This window comes from Schistocerca gregaria, chromosome 3, assembly GCF_023897955.1.
Source record: "Schistocerca gregaria isolate iqSchGreg1 chromosome 3, iqSchGreg1.2, whole genome shotgun sequence".
NCBI classification, from domain to species: Eukaryota; Metazoa; Arthropoda; class Insecta; order Orthoptera; family Acrididae; genus Schistocerca; species Schistocerca gregaria.
This window is the reverse complement of record NC_064922.1, coordinates 258173148-258194721: the sequence shown is the minus strand read 5'-3', so window position 1 is coordinate 258194721 and position 21574 is coordinate 258173148.

The window sequence follows — 21574 nt, the reverse complement described above, 5'->3', positions numbered from 1 at the left end:
CTCGAACGTTACGCACCAACGAATAGGCTGGCAACGGAGTCATTTTCCTGGCAGCGCCCGCACGACGCCGTCTCACTGACCGCCGTGGAAAGGTTCCCTCACAACTCATTGTTGGTGGGAGTCAGTGACTGAACGCCCACCTCCTGCATCTCGTCAGTTTGGTCCATTTCTTGTACCCAATCTCCCAATGAAATGATGGAGATACTCGCTGTTGACGGGCGTTCATCAGTACTATTGACAAGTAGGAGGCTATACTGTTGCATAGCTATCTCCATCGCCTCTCTTTGAGGTTGTGGCTCCTCTACAGTCTGTAGCAAAGATGCCGAGGGTGGGAAATCGTCCTTGCCAGTCGGTGCAGACAAATCATGGCCGTTCCCTCTATCTTGTTCGTCGCCTCGGTTGTGCTGCTCGTCTTACGTCGACAGCCGCAGCTTCTTTCGCGTCTTCGGCGACCGCTGCTCTCGTAGTCGCGCCTAAACTTCTGCAGAGGGATCCGCTTCCGTATATAAAGATAGGTTCGACGGGAGCGCAGGAGGACCCTGACTCCGTAGCTGTTGTGGGCCGCCTAGCTCATGGTGTGACAAGTTCATCTGCGCCGTCGATGACGCTGGTTCGGGGAGCGATACTAGAAGATTCTATAGGTGACAGCTTGTCATGTACGTCGTCAGCGTACGTAGTAGTCAGCGATTTCATCTGCTCTGTCGGATGGTGGATGCCTAAAAAAAAAGAAAAAAAAAGTTCATATGTGTGTGAAATCTTATGGGACTTAACTGCTAAAGTCATCAGTCCCTAAGCTTACACACTACTTAAGCTAAATCATCCTAAGGACAAACACGCACATCCGTGCCCAGGGGAGGACTCGAACTTCCGCCGGGCTCAGCCGCACAGTCCATGACTGCAGCGCCTGTGGATGTCCCGAGATAAGTGGGTTGATTGGCTTAAAAATGGTTCAAATGGCTCTGAGTACTATGGGACTTAACTTCTGAGGTAATCAGTCCCCTAGAACTTAGAACTACTTAAACCTAACTAACCTAAGGACATCACACACACCCATGCCCGAGGCAGGATTCGAACCTGCGACCGTAGTGGTCGCGTGGTTCCTACTGTAACGCCTAGAGTCGCTCGGTCACCCCGGCCGGCGATTGGCTAAAAAGAGTGGGGAAGAGACCAAACTGCTAGGTCATCGGTCCCTCCCGAGGTAAGTGTACTAGACATCGTTGGAGACTGACGTGACCTTCCTGCACGCAGTCAGAGCCGGTTCTCGGTTGACTATCGTAAACTACGATGACGCGACAACCTCATATTGACGCTTAAGATGATATGTGTTTCTGGAGTCAGTCCTTATTTGGCGCAACCGATTGTGAACGGGATACGTCTCGAAGCTGGGCCATTTGTCCACAGAATGCCAATTGGGTGAAGTGCTTCGTTTACCACGTCCGCAGGAACTTCGAACAGAACCCTTATAAATCCTGGACCAGCATAATCAATTGACCCGCAATCACGTTCCCGTCAGCGGGCGATAAACAACCGTCCGTAAGTCGACGAGTGAGTCTGTTGCTCGCTGCTTCGTCTATTAGGTGGACGTATACTGCGCTGGATACTTTGGAGAGGTGGATTCCTATCAGCTCCCGTGGTTCTAAGTTCACCACATCGCTCATAAAACGTCCGATTTCGTGCGCTTTTGGGGTTGTATATTATGCGGCGAACGTGAACATGACTGTCACCTTCCGGTAGGAAAGCGCTATCTTGATCTGTAGTAAGCAATACACCTCTATGTGAAGCCCCAAGTACGTAAACAAAATCCGCGCTAACGGAGCGCTGCCGCAGCGCTAGGGATGTCCGAGCCGCTACAACGCCGACGGCGGACTGAGCCACTGAACCATATGGACACAGTGGAAACTGGTAATTGCAGCTGCACGGACTAGCCTTGCACACCTCCCGTCAGACGCATACTCTCAACTTATCCACAAATTAGTAATGCAGAGCTCCTTGTGCATTGTCCTCATAACTCGTAAGAATTCGAGCCTGTTGTGCTTCTGTACTGAAGAGATCATTGGCCGTCTCGCCTTAATTATGGTGTCTATTCTTTCGGACGTGTCCAAAAGAACAGACACCACACTTACCCCCCCCCCCCCCCCTCATAGCCCCCCCCCCACACAGCCCCCCCCCCCCACACACACACACGAAAGTATCAGAACCTATTAGAAAAAAGCAAATGTTAGTAAGAAAACGTTTCTATCCAGTAAGACCTGACTCAGTAACACATCGCCTGTTTCGAAAATGGTTCAACTGGCTCTGAGCACTATGGGACTTAACTTCTAAGGTTATCAGTCCCCTAGAACTTAGAACTACTTAAACCTAACTAACCTAAGGACATCACACACATCCATGCCCGTGGCAGGATTCGAACCTGCGAGCGTAGCCGTCGCGCGGTTCCAGATGCAGCGCCTAGAACCGCTCATCCACAGCGGCCGGCTCACCTGTTTCCTTGCAATATGACGTCCCTACTCGTTATACTACACCGAGTACGAAGGACTTACAACCATATTTACACCCACTATTTTTGAAGGCTTTAATTGTAGATATGTAATTATAACAAATTGTACCAAGACAATGGGTTTTTGATGGTCCCTCGATGTCCGTTGCCTTGAAATGGTATACATTCATAATACGGATGTTACAATAATTCAGTAGCATCGATATGAGGCTTCCCGTCATTTTATTGCATGAGATCGTACAATTAACGACAGTTCTTTGGAAGATCCTCAATTTTCTGTTGCTTAGAAACGACATATATACATATGGGTTTCAACCGAAAGCAATGTGGCGTCTCGCGACTCGGTACTGAAGAGAGATGGCGTCATGTGACGCAGGTGGCGTTCTTTCATCTCATTGGTCTACGTTGAAACGTACATTCAGAATATCTCACATGTTAGATATTTCTGTGCACGTTGGAAGACGCTGCAACGTGCTTTTTCCACGCTGTGACGTCAGAAACTCGGCACGCTCAACGTTCGAAAGTACGGTCCGTGCCCAACGGCTTAAGGAAACGCAGCGAGCAAATATTCGCAACAAAGATTCAGTCACCGAGTAACCAAAAGCAAAGTCTACTACTTTCTATTAATACCTGAATACTGAAAGCCAACTAGTGACGCACAGCGAAAAAAATAATGAAAGTTAACTGGGCACACTCTGCATGAAGTGACGCTGACTGAGTAAGCAACAAGTGTGATTCCAGCAGAAGTCACTCACGGGATTCCCAAACTGCTCCTAACTGTTGAGTTAAATCGATATAGAGAATCCTAACTCACAATCGGACTAACTCCCATCCAAAAATCACCGCTCCAGTGTGCACGGAAGCAGCACGTCATGCTTACTTGACCACGGAGCAGCAGCGACTGAATGTTTTGTATAATCTCTAACCTCCTTCGTCTCTGCGTAGAGAGCGGAAAAACTTAGTAGGGGTGCAGTGATCAGTCAGCAGGACGAATGTCCCAGAGGTTCCACGCGTTTACTCCTATCAGAGGAGAGGAGAGGAAGCGCCTGGTACCTTCCGCATGAAAATTCGCACTGATTTAACGTGAGAAAATTTGAAGACAGCGTCCCTACGCTTTGATTCCAAGGGACCAGTCGAGTGATCGCACATTCACGGAGGCGCAGTCGAATGTGGCAACAAAAGCGTCGCATCAGACTGTCGCTACCAGAGTTGGTGGCTCCGAAGGTTACTTTCTACTGTCTTTTCCAGGATGCTGTTGGAAAGTTGAACCAAAAATTTCCACCTGAATTAACGCAGTTGCATGCGTTTGTAGCTACACCCGCATTCATTCTAACGACCGAAAATCCAAGTTCAGGATATGTGGCAATAACAGGTGTACATGTTGTGTTGACTGTCAGTTGTAATAAAATGAACATTAAACACCTCAGTACACGTTCCCAGAGTGACCTTCCTCCCTGGCAACAAAAAGGTGAGCAAAAGCAGGCAGTAAAAAGATACTCAACTGAACCTGATAAAGCAAAACCACACAATTACGAGCGACATTCAATTGAGTAATGCAACACTTTTTTTTCTGAGAGAAGGTTGGTTTTATTCAGGATTCCAATAAAACATGTTAATCCCCACTCCTTTGGATACAAAACCCTATTTTTCAACATAATCTCTGATCGATGTGACGTCATTAAACCACCTTACTGGGAGGCCAGTATGCCCTCATGGTACCACGCTACCGTTCGACGTCGAAGTCAACGTCTTGCTGCGTAATAACCACCCCTCAATTCATGTACTGCTTCCCGCAGAGTGCATTCTTGTTTCAGCTAAACAGATGGAAGTCGGAAGGTGCGAGAACCGGGCTGTAGGGTGGATTAGGAAGAACAGTCCAATGATTTTTTGTGAGGTCTTGCGTTGGAATGGAGAAGTTTGTTTGCATTTTTGTGGCGACGAACACGCTGATGCCGTTCTTCAATTTCCTGAGGGTAGCACAGTACACTTCAGAGCTGATCTTCGCGGCATAGGGAGGACTTCAAATGCAGTAACCCCGTAAGAGTCTCAGAGGACCGTCGCCATAACGTCACCGGCTGGTGGTGCGGCTTTGAACTTGTTCTTCGGAGGTGGTGTGGCGCCACACCATGTGAAAGGTGTGCACGTCCTTTTCATTTCTGTAAGTTATCGATGTTCGCGTCAGAGAGAGAGAGAGCAAGTTATGTTACTGTTAAACAATCTTCGGGCTTTATGTGGCACAGTATTTTCCTCTGTGCAGCCTGATACATTATTAGTTGAAGTGTGGTAGGTGATGATTTGTATTCAGTAGCGTTGCATTGACTTGTCATTGTATGTCAGAGGACGAAAGATTTATTGTAAAGTATAGCAGGAATGAATATGACGTTTTTATTGGAAAGAATATAAGGTCAAAAGAATATAAGTTTTGAATAATGTTATCTGTTTGAAGGGAAGAAGTTTGAGATAAGAATGCAGAACTGCGCAGCCAGTTTGTCGGAATAATTATTGCCGCCTAGTTAACTTGCCAAGAGCTGAGAGAAAGACCATCCCATTTCTCTGAGTCGTGCATTGACATTTCAACTGATTAAGCTATCTTATTTTTACAGAAATTCCCTGTAATATTGTTCACTTTTGAAATCATTGTTCATTTTGTTGAGCATAGTGTTATTCTGAATAATGTTATATGTGATGATCACACGTAGTTTTACTCTGTATTTCCGAATACAGACTTTATTCTAAACTCGTTGTCTTGGTATATCGTTTCACAGGAGTGGTTTCTCTCACCATCCCGCTGTTCAAATCAAATGGTTCAAATGGCTCTGAGCACTATGGGACTTAACATCTGAGGTCATCAGTCCCCTAGACTTAGAACTACTTAAACCTAACTAACCCAAGGACATGACACACATCCATGCCCGAGGCAGGATTCGAACCTGCGACCGTAGCGAACGCGCGTTTCCACACTGAAGCGCCTGGAACGCTCTGTCACAGCCACCGGCCATCCCACTGGTCAAAAAAGGTTTATCATCACGCATTACCACACAGCACGACAAGGTGTGCAACATTTGAATATTGTTTAGACATTTTATTTAAAAAATGGAAATCTAGCTTAGCCGCTGCCTACTCGCTGTTTGAAGTTGTGATTTCTAGAAATACGGAACAATCTTTTCAAGACGCGGGGTAAGTGGAAATTTTGATTAGGTCCAGATAATTGTTTTACTTAAGTTGCGCATTTAATACAAAAACATGTTGTGCTTAGACCACTCACACTTCGATTCAAATTAGGTGCCAATTAATAAAAAAGTTAGCATACGAATGTAAATTGGTTACCAGTTTGCGGACGCATAGTTTTGGTAATACATAGACTTTTATAGAATGGGAGGTAAATTTGGGCTAAATTTCCTATAGAGGGGAACTTACACACGGATTGCTGTTTTGTTTCCGGTTCGAAGAGATCAACCCATGTTTCATCACCTGTGACGATGTTCGACAAAAATTGTCACGATCAGCCACGTAAGCAGTTCTTCGAATGAGAGTGTTCGCACGTTCCAGCATTGCAGGAGTCACAACTGTGTCAGGACGAGCGGCAAGCGAAATATCGGACAGGGTTGCGCGACATTGTTACGACGACGACAGATGCCTCGCCCAACGGCTCGCCGTGCTTTTGTTCACTGCTTGGTCTCCATAGAAACTTTGCAAGCGCCTATGAATATCTGCGATGCTCTGGTTTTCGCCAAAAGAGACTCCATGACTGCTCTCTTCTTGTAATGCACTTGCGTTACAGACTCTGTTTTTGAAGACTATATATAGCGCTACCCACCTATCTGAACTTGACGAAACCATGGTTACTGAAACTGGAATATTCCACGATTTAAAATGTGTTGCATTATTTACTAAACGCCCCTCGTAAGTGCGAGGCCGATTCAGTAACATCATTCAGATTGCCACTGTGTGCGTAATGTGTAACGAGGGATTTGTAAGTGGTCAGATCCTCAAACTTACTTTATATTCACGAGGTACATTTCCGCGTAAAAACTGCCTATTTAGTCTCCTCTGCAACCCTGGGTAGCAAACGTTTCATCTCGAAAATCACTTGGTCGTATTTCTTTATCCGAGGAAAAGAGGAAGAAGTCGCTGGGTACCATAAAAGGAGAGTACGGGGGGGGGGGGGGGGAGGGGGCGGGGGGAGGGAGAGGGAAAATTTGATAGCCCGGAGAAGCGGCACGAGCGACTGTGTTCCGTGGTCTGAGCACGGACGTTGTCGTAAAACATGCCCTTGGAAAATTTCCCTCGACGCTTAGCCTTGACAGCCTCCCATAACCTCTTTTTAATCTTCTGATGTGTCTGAGAATGTAAGTTTGCAATCGGTGTGTATTACCCGTTGTGACAGGGCGGATAGGCGTGGACATTATATGCAAATAAAAATTTTCAGGACTGAGAAACACTCGGTGAACATGGAGGCGTGCGTGTTAGGGATCATCTGAACAGATGGTGAAAGCAAAGAAATTCTTGAGGCAACTAGCTGAAGAAGAAGACGTTATTAAGACTCCGATGAAGATTCAAATGGAGGTGGGCAGGATACAAACCAAGGCGAATGGACTGTAGATCATTGATTGTGTTAATCACAAAATATTGCTCCATAAGTTGGACATTTACGGAATATGGCGAGTAGTTCACAATTGGTTCACCTCTTACTTTAGCAACAGGCAACAAAAGCTCATTATTCACAATGTTTATAAAGGCTGTGATGTGGGGTCTGAGTGGGGTACTGTCAAGTGGGGGGTGCCCCAGGGATCAGTGTTGGGGCCACTCCTGTTCCTTATTTATATAAATGATATGCCCTCTAGTGTTACGGGTAACTCTAAAATATTTCTGTTTGCTGATGTGACTAGCTTGGTAGTAAAGGAATGTGTGTGCAACATTGGCTCGGTTTCAAATAGTACAGTATATGACCTTAGTTCGTGGCTTGTAGAAAATAAACTAACGCTAAATCACAGTAACACTCAGTTTTTACAGTTTCTAACACACAACTAAACAAAATCTGACGTTTTAATTTCACAGAAAGGGCATACGATAACTGAAACTGAACAGTTCAAATTTCTAGGTGTTCAGATAGTAAGCTGTCGTGGAAAGTTCACGTTCAGAATCTTGTTCAAATACTTAATACTGCCATTTTTACTATTCGAACGGTAGCAGAAGTGAGTGCTCGTTTGACACGAAAATTAGTCTACTTTGCTTATTTTCATTCGCTGTTGTCGTATGGTAATATATTTTGGGGTAACTCTTCCCATTCTAAAAGGATATTTTTGGCTCAGAAACGGGCGGTTCGGGCAATAAGTGGTGTGAGTTCACGAGCAGCTTGTCGACCTCTGTTCACGAGTCTGCGTATTTTGACATTGGCCTCTCGATACGTATATTCCTTATTTTCGTCTCTTGTTACCAATATTAGTTTATTCCAAAGAATAATCAGCTTTCACTCGGTTAATACTCGGCAGAAATCAAACCTGCATTTGGATCGGACTTCCTTAACTCTTGTGCAAAAAGGTGTGCAGCATACTGTTGCAACCATTTTCAATAAGCTGCCACTCGAATTCAAGAATCTTAGCAGTAATCCACGCGCTTTCAAATCGAAACTGAAGAATTTCCTCATGGGTCACTCCTTCTATTCTGTCCAGGAGTTCCTTGAAAAACAAAGCTGATTTTTATTGTATTGCTGATAGCGTTTACTTAAACTTATGGACTGACATTTTAAGGTTCATGAACATTTATTTTTATCTGCTATTACGTTTATGTTGTAATTTCATGTACTGACACGTTCCATGTCTTTTGAGATTTGCTCCTTAATTTGGTCCTACGGAACTTGACGAATAAATAAAAACAAAAATAAATAAAATCAATCAAGGACGTTCTCTGCAAGAAAAAAAATACCTGAGTGGATTGATGTCTTTCGAAAATATGCAAGAATAAAATTAATGAATACGCCAAAATTCTAAAGCGGAGAGAAGCCTAGAGGACGTTTCCATTCAGCAGTGGATGGCGAGCGAGCGACAATGATGATTACAGCTTGTGTTGACTGGTGTTAAGATTCGTTCGCGTTTCGTCGATGGTTATTATCAGTCACTGAGATAGTACACTTTATATCGACAGTCGTAAGTTTTAATAGCCTCAAATCATCGTGAAACTGTCGGAGTTAAGAACTCATCACTCGTTATTGTTTACGACAGTAGTTTTCCTCCAGTGGCCATTTACGTCGCTGTGAGCAGCATCCGGAACGCCAGTTCTCATTGAAGTTCCGCAAAAAAAAAGCAACCACGATGAGCACTTTACTGGAAGCGACAAGCTGCTTTCGGGCGGCTGTTTTTGTCGGTCGGTCTCTCGCCATTGAGTCAGTGGCCATTTCATGGCTGCCGCAGACAATGAAATTCGTCCTCGGCCCGCTTCGTCGCGACCAGAACGCTTTGGTAGATGAAGCCTACCCACGGTCGCAGACTAACGACCGTTCTGTTTGTACCTTGCTGTGTCAAAAATTACAGAGTACGAGAAATGCCGTCTTCCTTTTTCTTATCATAGAGGGTCTCTTCATTGTAAAATAACGGTACATTTTGCAACAGTAATGTTTTTGTTAATTTTAAATAAGGAAGGATTGTTAGGGATTAACGCCACATCGAAGACACGAAAACAGAGTTAACTTTTTGCTTGTCGGTCTCGTCCACCATGAATTACCTAAATGACAATAAGGTATCACAACTGTCTGAATCGCAAAGTGTCGAAAATAGTCCGTAACTTGCACCAACGTGTGTGTTGACGGAAGAATTCGAAGGATCAACAGCCGAAACTATAGTAACACAGGTAAAAGTCAAAAATTCAGCCAGTTAAACAGTGATGTTGACGTGTAGACTACTGGCCATTAAAATTGCTATACCACGAAGATGACGTGCTACAGACGCAAAATTTAACCGACAGGAAGAAGATGCTGTGATATGCAAATGATTAGGTTTTCACGGCATTCACACAAGCTGTCGCCGGTGGCGACACTTACAACGTGCTAACATGAGGAAAGTTTCCGACCGATTTCACATACACAAACATCAGTTGCCGGGCGTTGCCTGGTGAAACGTTGTTGTGGTGTCACGTGTACGGAGGAGAAATGCGTACCATTACGTTTCCGATTTTGATAAAGTTCGGATTATAGCCTATCGCGATTGCGGTTTATCGTATCGTGACATTGCTGCTAGCGTTCCTCGAGATCCAATGACTGTTAACAGAATATGGAATCGGTGGGTTTAGGAGGATAATACGGAACGCCGTGCTGGATCCCAACGGACTCGTATCACTAGCAGTCGAGAAGACAGGCATCTTATCCGCATCGCTGTAACGGATCGGGCAGCCACTTCTCGATCCCTGAGTCAACAGTTGGGGACGTTTGCAATGCAACAATCATTTGCACGAACAGTTCAACGACGTTTGCAGCAGCATGGACTATCAGCTCGGAGACCATGGCTGCGGTTACCCTTGACGCTGCATCACAGACAGGAGCGCTGCGATGGTGTACTCAACGACGAACCTGGGGCACGAATGGCAGAACGTCATTTTTTCGGATGAATCCAGGTTCTGTTTACAGCATCATGAAGGTCGCATCCCTGTTTGGCGACATCGCAGTGAACGCACATTGGAAGCGTGTATTCGTCACCGCCATGCTGGCGTATCACTCGCCGTGATGGTATGGGGTGCCATTGGTTACACGTCTCGGTCACCTCTTGTTCGCATTGACGGCACTTTGAACAGTGGACGTTACATTTCAGATGTGTTACGACCCTTGGCTCTACCCTTCATTCGATCCCTGTGAAACCCTACATTTCAGCAGGATAATGCACGACCGTATGTTGCAGGTCCTGTACGGGCCTTTCTGGATACAGAAAATGTTCGACTGCTACCGTGGCCAGCAGATTCTCCGGATCTCTCACCAACTGAAAACACCTGGTCAATGGTGGCCGAGCACCTGGCTCGTCACAATACGCCAGTCGCTTGATGAAGTGTGGTATCGTGTTGAAGCTACATGGGCAGCTGTACCTGTATACGCCATCCAAGCTCTGTTTGACTCAATGCCTAGGCGTATCAACGCCGTTATTACGGCCAGAGGTGGTTGTTCTGGGTCCTGATTTCTCAGGATCTATGCACCCAACTTGCGTGAAAATGCTATCGTATGTCAGTTCTAGCATAGTATATGTGTTCAATAAATACCCGTTTATCAGATGCATTTCTTCTTGGTGTAGCAATTTTAGTGGCCAGTAGTATAGGAAAAAACAGGGACGGTGGTGATGCTGTATTACGCAAGGATGGGGAAGGAAATCGGTCATGTTCGCTTAAAACGAAGCACCTTCGCATCTCCATTAAGAGATTTAGGATAACCACGTAATTGTAGGCCCCTCCAGGATAGGTTAGGGGTCAGCACACAAAGGAAGCTGCAATTCGGGTAGCAGAGTATTTGTGTAGTACCCATGAGATATTTTCAGGCTAGACGGTAATTTGCGGTCCTGTGATGAACGATCGCCAGACGATACGCAGAGAGCGAAATCAGACCATGTACAAAGCAAGGACACTTCGACTGTCAAAGTTATAACATTAAATTGTTGAAGCATTCGTAACAAGCTTCCTGAATTTACAGCCATCCAGGAAATCTGTTGTATTCAGATTATTCTCGGAACCGAGAGTCGGCTGAAACCCGAAGCAGAACACTCTGAGATATTTAGTTAGTCGTGGAACGTATATCGGAAAGGCAATTAGACGCCATGGATGGGGGAGTGTTCATAGCAGTCGGCAAAATTATTGTTTCTATTGAGGTCGGAACTGAGTCTACATGGACTCGAGTTCATTAATGAATGTTTTACCGGTCACCCGATTTGGCAGTGACACGAAGTTGTAGAATCATTCAAAGGAATTCCACGCTCAGTAGCGCTGAATTACTGAGACCAATACACTGTTAACTGGAGGCGACTTTCACCTACCAAATACAGAGCGGGACGTCGATGCATTTGTTTCAAGTTGAACCGACAGGCAGTTTATAAATACGCTTTCCGAGAAATTTCTTGAGCAGCTAGTTCTACAGCCCACACGCGATGGAAACACTTTAGATCTTGTAGTTCTAAAAGGGCCTGATATGATCGAAGGTGTCGGTGTACATCCAGGCATTAGTGATCGTGATCTCATCATCATGGCGATAATGGTTACTGAAATTAATAACAAAAATGTGAAGAGAGTATTTTTGCTAGAAAGAGTAGGTAAGCAGTTGTTAGTATACCACGACGACAATGAAAAGACAGCATTTATTACAGTATGATGGACGTAGAGGAATTATGGGCAAAGTTTAAACGGATTGCAAATCGCCCTCTAGAGAAGGATGTGCCAAGTAAGTGGATCAAGGACGGAAAAGATCCACCGCAGTTTAATAACGAAGTTACGAAATTTCTGAGGACGGACAAACTGTTGCAGTCGCGGTTTAAAAAAGAACGCCCAAATGAGGACAAGCAAATTGCAGTAGAAATTCGTGCGTCTGTAAAAATATCGATGCGCGAAATATACAACAGCTAACACCGTTATAACTCAGCAAACAATCCTGCCGAGAATCCGAGAAAACTCTGGTCATACGCAAATCCCTAAGTGGGTCGAAGGCCTCAATCCAGTCGTTCGCTGACCTGACGGGAGTGGTAGTAGAAGACAGCAGAAGGATAGCTGCAGTTTTAATTAAATTTCGCGTTTAAGAAATCATTAATGCAGAATAATCATACAGACATACCGTCCTTTGCTGGCCGGAGTGGCTGAGCGTTTCTAGGCGCTATAGTCTGGAACTATGCGACCCCTACGGTCGCATGTTCGAATCCTGTCTCGGCCATGGATGTGTGTGATGTCCTTAGGTTAGTTGGGTTTAAGTTGTTCTAAGTTCTAGGGGACTGATGACCACAGCACCTAAGTCCCGGTAGTGCTCACAGCCATTTGAACCATCACAGTTCAGTTTTCATCTACATCTACATCTACATCCATACTCCGCAAGCCACCTGACGGTGTGTGGCGGAGGGTACCTTGAGTACCTCTATCGGTTCTCCCTTCTATTCCAGTCTCGTATTGTTCGTGGAAAGAAGGATTGTCGGTATGCTTATGTGTGGGCTCTAATCTCTCTGATTTTATCCTCGTGGTCTCTTCGCGAGATATACTTAGGAGGGAGCAATATACTGCTTGACTCTTCGGTGAAGGTATGCTCTCGAAACTTTAACAAAAGCCCGTACCGAGCTACTGAGCGTCTCTCCTGCAGAGTCTTCCACTGGAGTTTATCTGTCATCTCCGTAACGCTTTCGTGATTACTAAATGATCCTGTAACGAAGGGCGCTCCTCTCCGTCGGATCTTCTCTATCTCTTCTATCAACCCTATCTGGTACGGATCACACGCTGCCGAGCAGTATTCAAGCAGTGGGCGAACAAGCGTACTGTAACCTACTTCCTTTGTTTTCGGATTGCATTTCCTTAGGATTCTTCCAATGAATCTCAGTCTGGCATCTGCTTTACCAACGATCAACTTTATATGATCATTCCATTTTAAATCACTCCTAATGCGCACTCCCAGATAATTTATGGAATTAACTGCTTCCAGTTGCTGACCTGCTATTTTGTAGCTAAATGATAAGAGATCTATCTTTCTATGTATTCGCAGCACATTACACTTGTCTACATTGAGATTCAATTGCCATTCCGTGCACCATGCGTCAATTCGCTGCAGATCCTCCTGCATTTCAGTACAATTATCTATTGTTACAACCTCTCGATGCACTACAGCATCATGTGCAAACAGCCTCAGTGAACTTCCCATGTCATCCACAAGATAATTTATGTATATTGTGAATAGCAACGGTCCTATGACACTCCCCTGCGGCACACCTGAAATCACTCTTACTTCGGAAGACTTCTCTCCATTGAGAATGTCATGCTGCGTTCTGTTATCTAGGAACTCCTCAGTCCAATCACACAATTGATCTGATAGTCCATATGCTCTTACTTTGTCCATCAAGCGACTGTGGGGAACTGTATCGAACGCCTTGCGGAAGTCAAGAAACACGGCATCTACCTGTGAACCCGTGTCTATGGCCCTCTGAGTCTCGTGGACGAATAGCGCGATCTGGGTTTCACACGACCGTCTTTTTCGAAACCCATGCTGATTCCTACTGAGTAGATTTCTAGTCTCCAGAAAAGTCATTATACTTGGACAATATACTTGTTCCAAAATTCTACAACTGATCGACGTTAGAGATGTAGGTCTATAGTTCTGCACATCTGTTCGACGTCCCTTCTTGTAAACGGGGATGACCTGTGCCCTTTTCCAGTCTTTTGGAACGCTACGCTCTTCTAGAGACCTACGGTACACCGCTGCAAGAAGAGAGGCAAGTTCCTTCGCGTACTCTGGGTAAAATCATACTGGTATCCCATCAGGTCCAGCGGCCTTTCCTCTTTTGAGCGATTTTAATTGTTTCTCTATCGCTCTGTCGTCTATTTCGATATCTACCATTTTGTCATCTGTGCGACAATCTAGAGAAGGAACTATAGTGCAGTCTTCCTCTGTGAAAGAGCTTTGGAAAAAGGACATTTAGTATTTCGGCCTTTAGTCTGTCATCCTCTGTTTCAGTACCATTTTGGTCGCAGAGTGTCTGGACATTTTGTTTTGCTCCACTTACCCCTTTGACGTAAGACCAAAATTTCTTACGATTTTCTGCCAAGTCAGTTTTACAGAGAGTATTCTACGGCACTGGCCCATTCTTAGCTTGCATTTATCTCCCGTCCAGCGTTAAGTACCAGGCTACTGAGAAAAAGCGCAGGTGACACACATAAATAAAAATGGTAAAAGAACGGGCCTGCACTTTGACACAACAATATTCTTAATATCGGTTTACTGCAGAGTTTTTGAACATATCCTCAGTTCAATTTTAATTAATTTTAGTAAGACGAGAAAGCATGAATCTAGAAAGCATCGCTCGTCCGAAACTCATTTGCCCTTCACTCGCATGACATCCTGAGAACCTTGGATGAAGGGCAATCGGCAGACAGAAAGTGTTTGACACGGTGCGCCACTGCAGACTGTTAATCAGACGGAGTATGTTCCAGGTATGTGAGTGGCTGGAAGACTTTTTAAGTAACAGAACCCAGAATGTTTTCCTCGACGGTGAATTTTCATCGGAGACAAAGGTATTATCTAGAGTGCTCCAGGGAAGTGTGATAGGACCGCTCTTATTCCCTGTACACATACATCATCTGATGGACAGGGTTGGCAGTATCGTACGGCTGTTTGCTAATGACGCTGTGGTGTACGGAAAGGTGTCGTCTTTGGTTGACTGTAGGAGAATAGAAGATGATATAGATAAAATTCCTGGTTGGTGTGATGAGTGACAGCGTGCTCTAAAAGTACAAAAATGTAAGTCAATGCAGATGACAGGGAAAAACAATCCCGTAATGTTGTAATACAGCATTAGCAGTGTGTTGCCTGATACAGCCGCATCGATTAAATATCTAGGCGTAAAGTTGCAAAGCGATATGAAATATAACAGACACGTAAGGGCAGAAATGTTGTTGTTGTTGTGGTTTTCAGTCCTAAGACTGGTTTGATGCGGCTCTCCTTGCTACCCTATCCTGTGCAAGCTTCTTAAACGCCCAGTACTTACTGCAACCTTCATCCCTCTGAATCTGCTTAGTGTATTCATCTCTTAGTCTCCCTCTACGATATTTACCCTCCACGCTGCCCTCAAATGCTAAATTTGTAATACCTTGATGCCTCAGAACATGTCCTACTAACCGGTCCCTTCATTTTGTCAAGTTGTGCCACAAACTCCTCTTCTCCCCAGTTCTAATAAATGCTTCATCATTAGGTATGTGATCTACCCATCTAATCTTCAGCATTCTTCTGTAGCACCACATTTCGAAAGCTTCTATTCTCTTCTTGTCCAAACTATTTATCGTCCATGTTTCACTTCCATACATGGCTACACTCCATACAAATACTTTCAGAAACGACTTCCTGACACTTAAATCTATACTCGATGTTAACAAATTTCTCTTCTTCTGAAACGCTTTCCTAGCCATTACCAGTCTACATTTTATATCCTCTCTATTTCGACCATCATCAGTTATTTTGCTCCCCAAATAGCAAAACTCCTTTACTACTTTAAGTGTCTCATTTCCTAATCTAATTCCCTCAGCATCACCCAACTTAATTCGACTACATTCCATTATCCTCGTTTTGCTTTTGTTGATATTCATCTTATATCCTCCTTTCAAGACACTATCCATTCCGTTCAACTGCTCTTCCAAGTCCTTTGCTGTCTCTGTCAGAATTACAATATCATCGGCGAACCTTAACGTTTTTATTTCTTCTCCATGGATTTTAATACCTACTCCGAATTTTGCTTTTGTTTCCTTTACTGCTTGCTCAATATACAGATTGAATAACATCGGGGACAGGCTACAACCCTGTCTCACTCCCTTCGCAACCGCTGCTTCTCTTTCATGCCCCTCGACTCTTATAACTGCCATCTGGTTTCTGTACAAATTGTAAATAGCCTTTCGCTCCCTGTATTTTACCCCTGCCACCTTTAGAATTTGAAAGAGAGTATTCCAGTCAACATTGTCAAAAGCTTTCTCTAAGTCCACAAATGCTAGAAATGTGGATTTGCCTTTCCTTAGTCTATTTTCTAAGATAAGTCGTAGGCTCAAAATTGCATCACGTGTTCCATCATTTGTGCGGAATCGACACTTATCTTCGCCGAGGTCGGCTCTACCAGTTTTTCCATTCGTCTGTAAAGAATTCGCGTTGGTATTTTGCAGCTGATAGTTCGGTAATTTTCACGTCTGTGAACACCTGCTTTCTTTGGGATTGGAATTACTATATTATTCTTGAAGTCTGTCTCAGACATCTTGCTCAGCAGATGGTAGAGTTTTGTCAGGACTGGCTCTCCCAGGGCCGTCAGTAGTTCCGATGGAATGTTGTCTACTCTCGGGGTCTTGTTTCGACTCAGGTCTTTCAGTGCTCTTCAAGCAGTGTCGTATCTTCCATTTCATCTTCATCTACATCCTCTTCCATTTCCATAATATTGTCCTCAAGTACATGGCCCTTACATACACCGTCTATATACTCCTTCCACCTTTCTGCGTTCTCTTCTTTGCTTAGAACTGGTTGCCATCTGAGCTCTTGATATTCATACAAGTGGCTCTCTTTTCTCCAAAGGTCTCTTTAATTTTCCTGTAGGTAGTATCTATCTTACCCCTAGTGAGAGAAGTCTCTACATCCTTATATTTGTCCTCTAGCCATCTCTGCTTAGCTATTTTGCACTTCCTTTCGATCTCATTTTTTAGACGTTTGTATTCCTATTTGACTGCTTCATTTACTGCATTTTTAAATTTTTTCCTTTCATCAATTAAATTCAATATTTCTTCTGTTACCCAAGGATTTCTACTAGCCCTCGGTTTTTTACCTACTTGATCCTCTGCTGCATTCACTACTTCATCCCTCAGAGCTACCCATTCTTCTTCTACTGTATTTCTTTCCCCCATTCCTGTCAATTGTTCCCTTATGCTCTCCCTGAAACTCTGTACAACCTCTGGTTTAGTCAGTTTATCCAGGTCCTATCTCCATAGATTCCCACCTTATTGCAGTTTCTTCAGTTTTAGTCTACAGGTCATAACCAATAGATTGTGGTCAGAGTCCACATCTGCCCCTGGAAATGTCTTACAATTTAAAACCTGGTTCCTAAATCTCTGTCTTAGCATTATATAATCTATCTGATACCCCCTAGTATCTCCAGGATTATTTCATGTATACAACCTTCTTTTATGATTCTTGAACCAAGTGTTAGCTATGATTAAGTTATGCTCTGTGCAAAATTCTACCAGACGGTTTCCACTTTCATTTCTCTCCCCCAATCCATATTCACCCACTATGTTTCCTTCTCTCCCTTTTCCTACTCTCGAATTCCATGTCACCCATGACTATTAAATTTTCGTCTCCCTTCACTACCTGAATAGTTTCTTTTATCTCATGTTACATTTCATAAATTTCTTCATTTGCAGAGCTAGTTGGCATATAAACTTGTACTACGGTAGTAGGCATGGGCTTCGTGTCTATCTTGGCCACAATAATGCGTTCACTATGCTGTTGGTAGTAGCTTACCCGCACTCCTATTTTTTTATTCATTATTAAACCTACTCCTGCATTACCCCTATTTGATTTTGTATTTATAACCCTGTATTCACCTGACCAAAAGTCTTGTTCCTCCTGCCACCGAACTTCACTAATTCCCACTATATCTAACATCAACCTGTCCATTTCCCTTTTTAAATTTTCCAACCTACCTGCTCGATTAAGGGATCTGACATTCCACGCTCCTATCCGTAGAACGCCAGTTTTCTTTCTCCTGATAACGACGTCCTCTTGAGTAGTCACCGCCCGGAGATCCGAATGGGGGACTATTTTACCTCCGGAATATTTTACCCAAGAGGACGCCATCATCATTTAACCATACAGTAAAGCTGCCCTCGGGAAAAATTACGGCTGTAGTTTCCCCTTGCTTCCAGCCATTCGCAGTACCAGCACAGCAAGGCCGTTTTGGTTATTGTTACAAGGCCAGATCAGTCATTCATCTAGACTGTTGCGCTTGCTGTAAATGTAGAAAAATGTAAGTTAATGCAAATGAGCGGGAAAAACAATCCCGTAATGTTGGAATACAGCATAAGCAGTGTGTTGTCACAACGATTAAATAACTATGCGTAACGTCGCAAAACGATATGAAATAGAACGAGCCCATAAGGGCAGTAATAGGGATAGCGGATAGTCGACTGCAGTTTATTGGGAGAATTATAGAAAATGAACGCTTGTCCGACCGATTCTTGAGTATTGACAGAGTGGCTGGGATCCCTATCAGACCGGATTCAGGGAAGACATAGACGCAATTAAGAGGAGTGCTGCTAGATTTGATACCGACAGGTTCGATTAACAAACGAGTATTATGTGGATGTTTCGTGATTTCGAATGGGTATCACTGGAGGGAAGACTCCGATCTTCTCGCAAAATGCTATTGAGAAAATTTAGAGAACCGGCTTTGAAGTTGAAAGCAGAACGATTCTACTGCCGCCAACGTACATTTGGCGTAAGGACCACGAAGATAAGATAAGATAAGATAAGATAAGATAAGATAAGAGAAGAGAAGAGAAGAGAAGAGAAGAGAAGAGAAGAGAAGAGAAGAGAAGAGAAGAGAAGAGAAGAGAAGAGAAGAGAAGAGAAGAGAAGAGAAGAGAAGAGAAGAGAAGAGAAGAGAAGAGAAATTAGGGCTCGTATGAAGGCATATGGATAGCCGTTTTTCCTTCGCTCTTTTTGCAAGTGGAATGGAAAAGGAAATTTAGCGAGAGCAGGCATTCCCTGCAGGAGAAATAGCGACTGTTAAAATGAAGGGTTTCAGGATAGCCAAAAGCCGCAATGAGTATATTTTATTGACCGATTTCGCTCTTCAGTTTAATAAGAGCAGCATCAGAAACTGTGGAGTTTACAGTTTATCTACTTCTACATTTATACTCCGCAAGCCACTCAACGATGTGTGGCGTTGGGCATTTTACGTGCCACTGTCATTACCTCCCTTTCCTGTTACAGTCGCGAATGGTTCGCGGGAAGAATGACTGCCAGAAAGCCTCCGTGCGCGCTCTAATCTCTCTAATTTTACATTCGTGATCTCCTCGGGAGGTATAAATAGGGGGAAGCAATATATTCGATTCCTCATCCAGAAACGCACCCTCTCGAAACCTGGACAGCAAGATACACCGTGATGCAGAGTGCCTCTCTTGCAGAGTCTGCCACTTGAGTTTGTTAAACATCTCCGTAACGCTATCACGTTTACCAAATAACCCTGTGACGAAACGCGTCGTTCTTCTTGGATCTTCTCTATCTTCTCTGTAAACCCGACCTGGTACGGATCCTACACTGATGAGCAATACTCAAGTATAGGTCGAACGAGTGTTTTGTAAGCCACCTCCTTTGTTGATGGACTACATTTTCTAAGGACTCTCCCAATGAATCTCAACCTGGCACCTGCCTTACCAACAGTCAATTTTATATGATCATTCCATTTCAAATCGTTCCGTAGGCATACTCCCAGATATTTTACAGAAGTAACTGCTACCAGTGTTTGTTCCGCTGTCATATGATCATACAATAAAGGATCCTTCTTTCTATGTGATCGCAATACATTACATTTGTCTATGTTAAGGGTCAGTTGCCACTCCCTGCACCAAGTGCCTAAACGCTGCAGATCTTCCTGCACTTCGCTGCAATTTTCTAATGCTGCAACTTCTCTGTATACTACAGCATCATCCGCGAAATGCCGCATGGAACTTCCGATACTATCTACTAGGTCATTTATAAATATTGTGAAAAGCAATGGCACCATAACACTCCCCTGTGGCACGCCAGAGGTTACTTTAACGTCTGTGGACGTCTCTCCATTGAGAACAACATGCTGTTTTCTGTTTGTTAAAAACTCTTCAATCCAGCCACACAGCTGGTCTGATATTCCGTAGGCTCTTACTTTGTTTATCAAGCGACAGTGCGGAACTGTATCGAACGCCTTCCGGAAGTCAGCGGAAATGGCATCTACCTGGGAGCCTGTATCTAATATTTTCTGGGTCTCATGAATAAATAAAGTTAGTTAGGTCTCACACGATCGCTGTTTCAGGAATCCGTGTTGATTCCTACAGAGTAGATTCTGGGTTTCCTGAAATGACATGATACGCGAACAAAAAACATGTTCTAAAATTCTACAGCAGTTAGCAGTACTTAAGTACATTCCAGCGTTTCTGATAATGTTCTTGTTAAATTAAAGAGCGAAACCGGTCAATAAAACATAATAAGTGCAACATGTGGCTGTCCTGAAGAACTTAATTACGAAAGACATGACTAATTGTCATACAAGGTTCCCTCCGCCATTCACCATAACGTGGTTTGCGGAGTATGTACCTAGATATAGAAACTAAACATGAATGACCAGACGTGATATGAACTGCCACTCCCTATTTTCATACCATATGGCAACCGAGACCCAATTACAACGGACGCGTGAAAGAGACCTAATCGAGACACACGTTCCCCACAGTGACTAAAATGGAGAGTAAAACGAGAGGCCAACTCAAATGAATATTAAGCAATTCTGTTATTTATTCAATCTTTAATGGGCGTATTAATATGAAGTGTCGGAATCGAAAGACGTTGCTTTTATGCAGGCAATTTAAGAAAGACCAGATTTAGGTCCACACTTCAAAACCCGTTGTCCTTGTTCTTGATGGACACAATCATATTTTAAGTGTTAATGGGACAGCAGACTGCCCCGTAACTAGACACCAGGTGCCATTATACTCCCACTGAAGCTAGTTTATTTGCTTCCTGGAGGAGGAAATTGAGCTGTAAGGAATTCAATCCGGGTCTCTCACATGAAGATTTGGTTGCAGATATAGACCACTCAGATTGGCCGAGACAGAGGTGCTCTCCGACGTCATAGTGTCTGTGTTTCAGGGTTTGAACTTGGAGTAAGTACTGACTTTTCACAATGAAATACTAGGATTACAGCCTGCTACATCTAATGTGTAGGTGCAACTTCTGGGTACAATGTAATGGGGTTATACGTGCAGAATTTTAAGAAGTGCCCATGGTAATTAGGACACCCATTGTTGATCAGAGGTTGGAATCAGGTACTGATTCTGCTGTTTCAGTTAATTGAAAAGTACAATTTGGAAAACTCGTGTTTATTAACAAAACTTACACTTGCAACTATGGCCAACTTACACTTATTTAAAAGAGTTACAGTCAAACAAACGAAGTAGAAATAAATTGTACCGCACTGTTCTATAATGTGGCTCAGTATTTCGGTGGTAACGTGAGACTGACTACAAATCCACTCGGCTTCGATCCTCAGTCTCTTCTGAGATATCGTCTAGAGATCGCGGTTCCACACCAAGGTTGGGAACGCATGTCGATGCCACAGACATTAGTGAGGGCTCGGTGCAATCTGC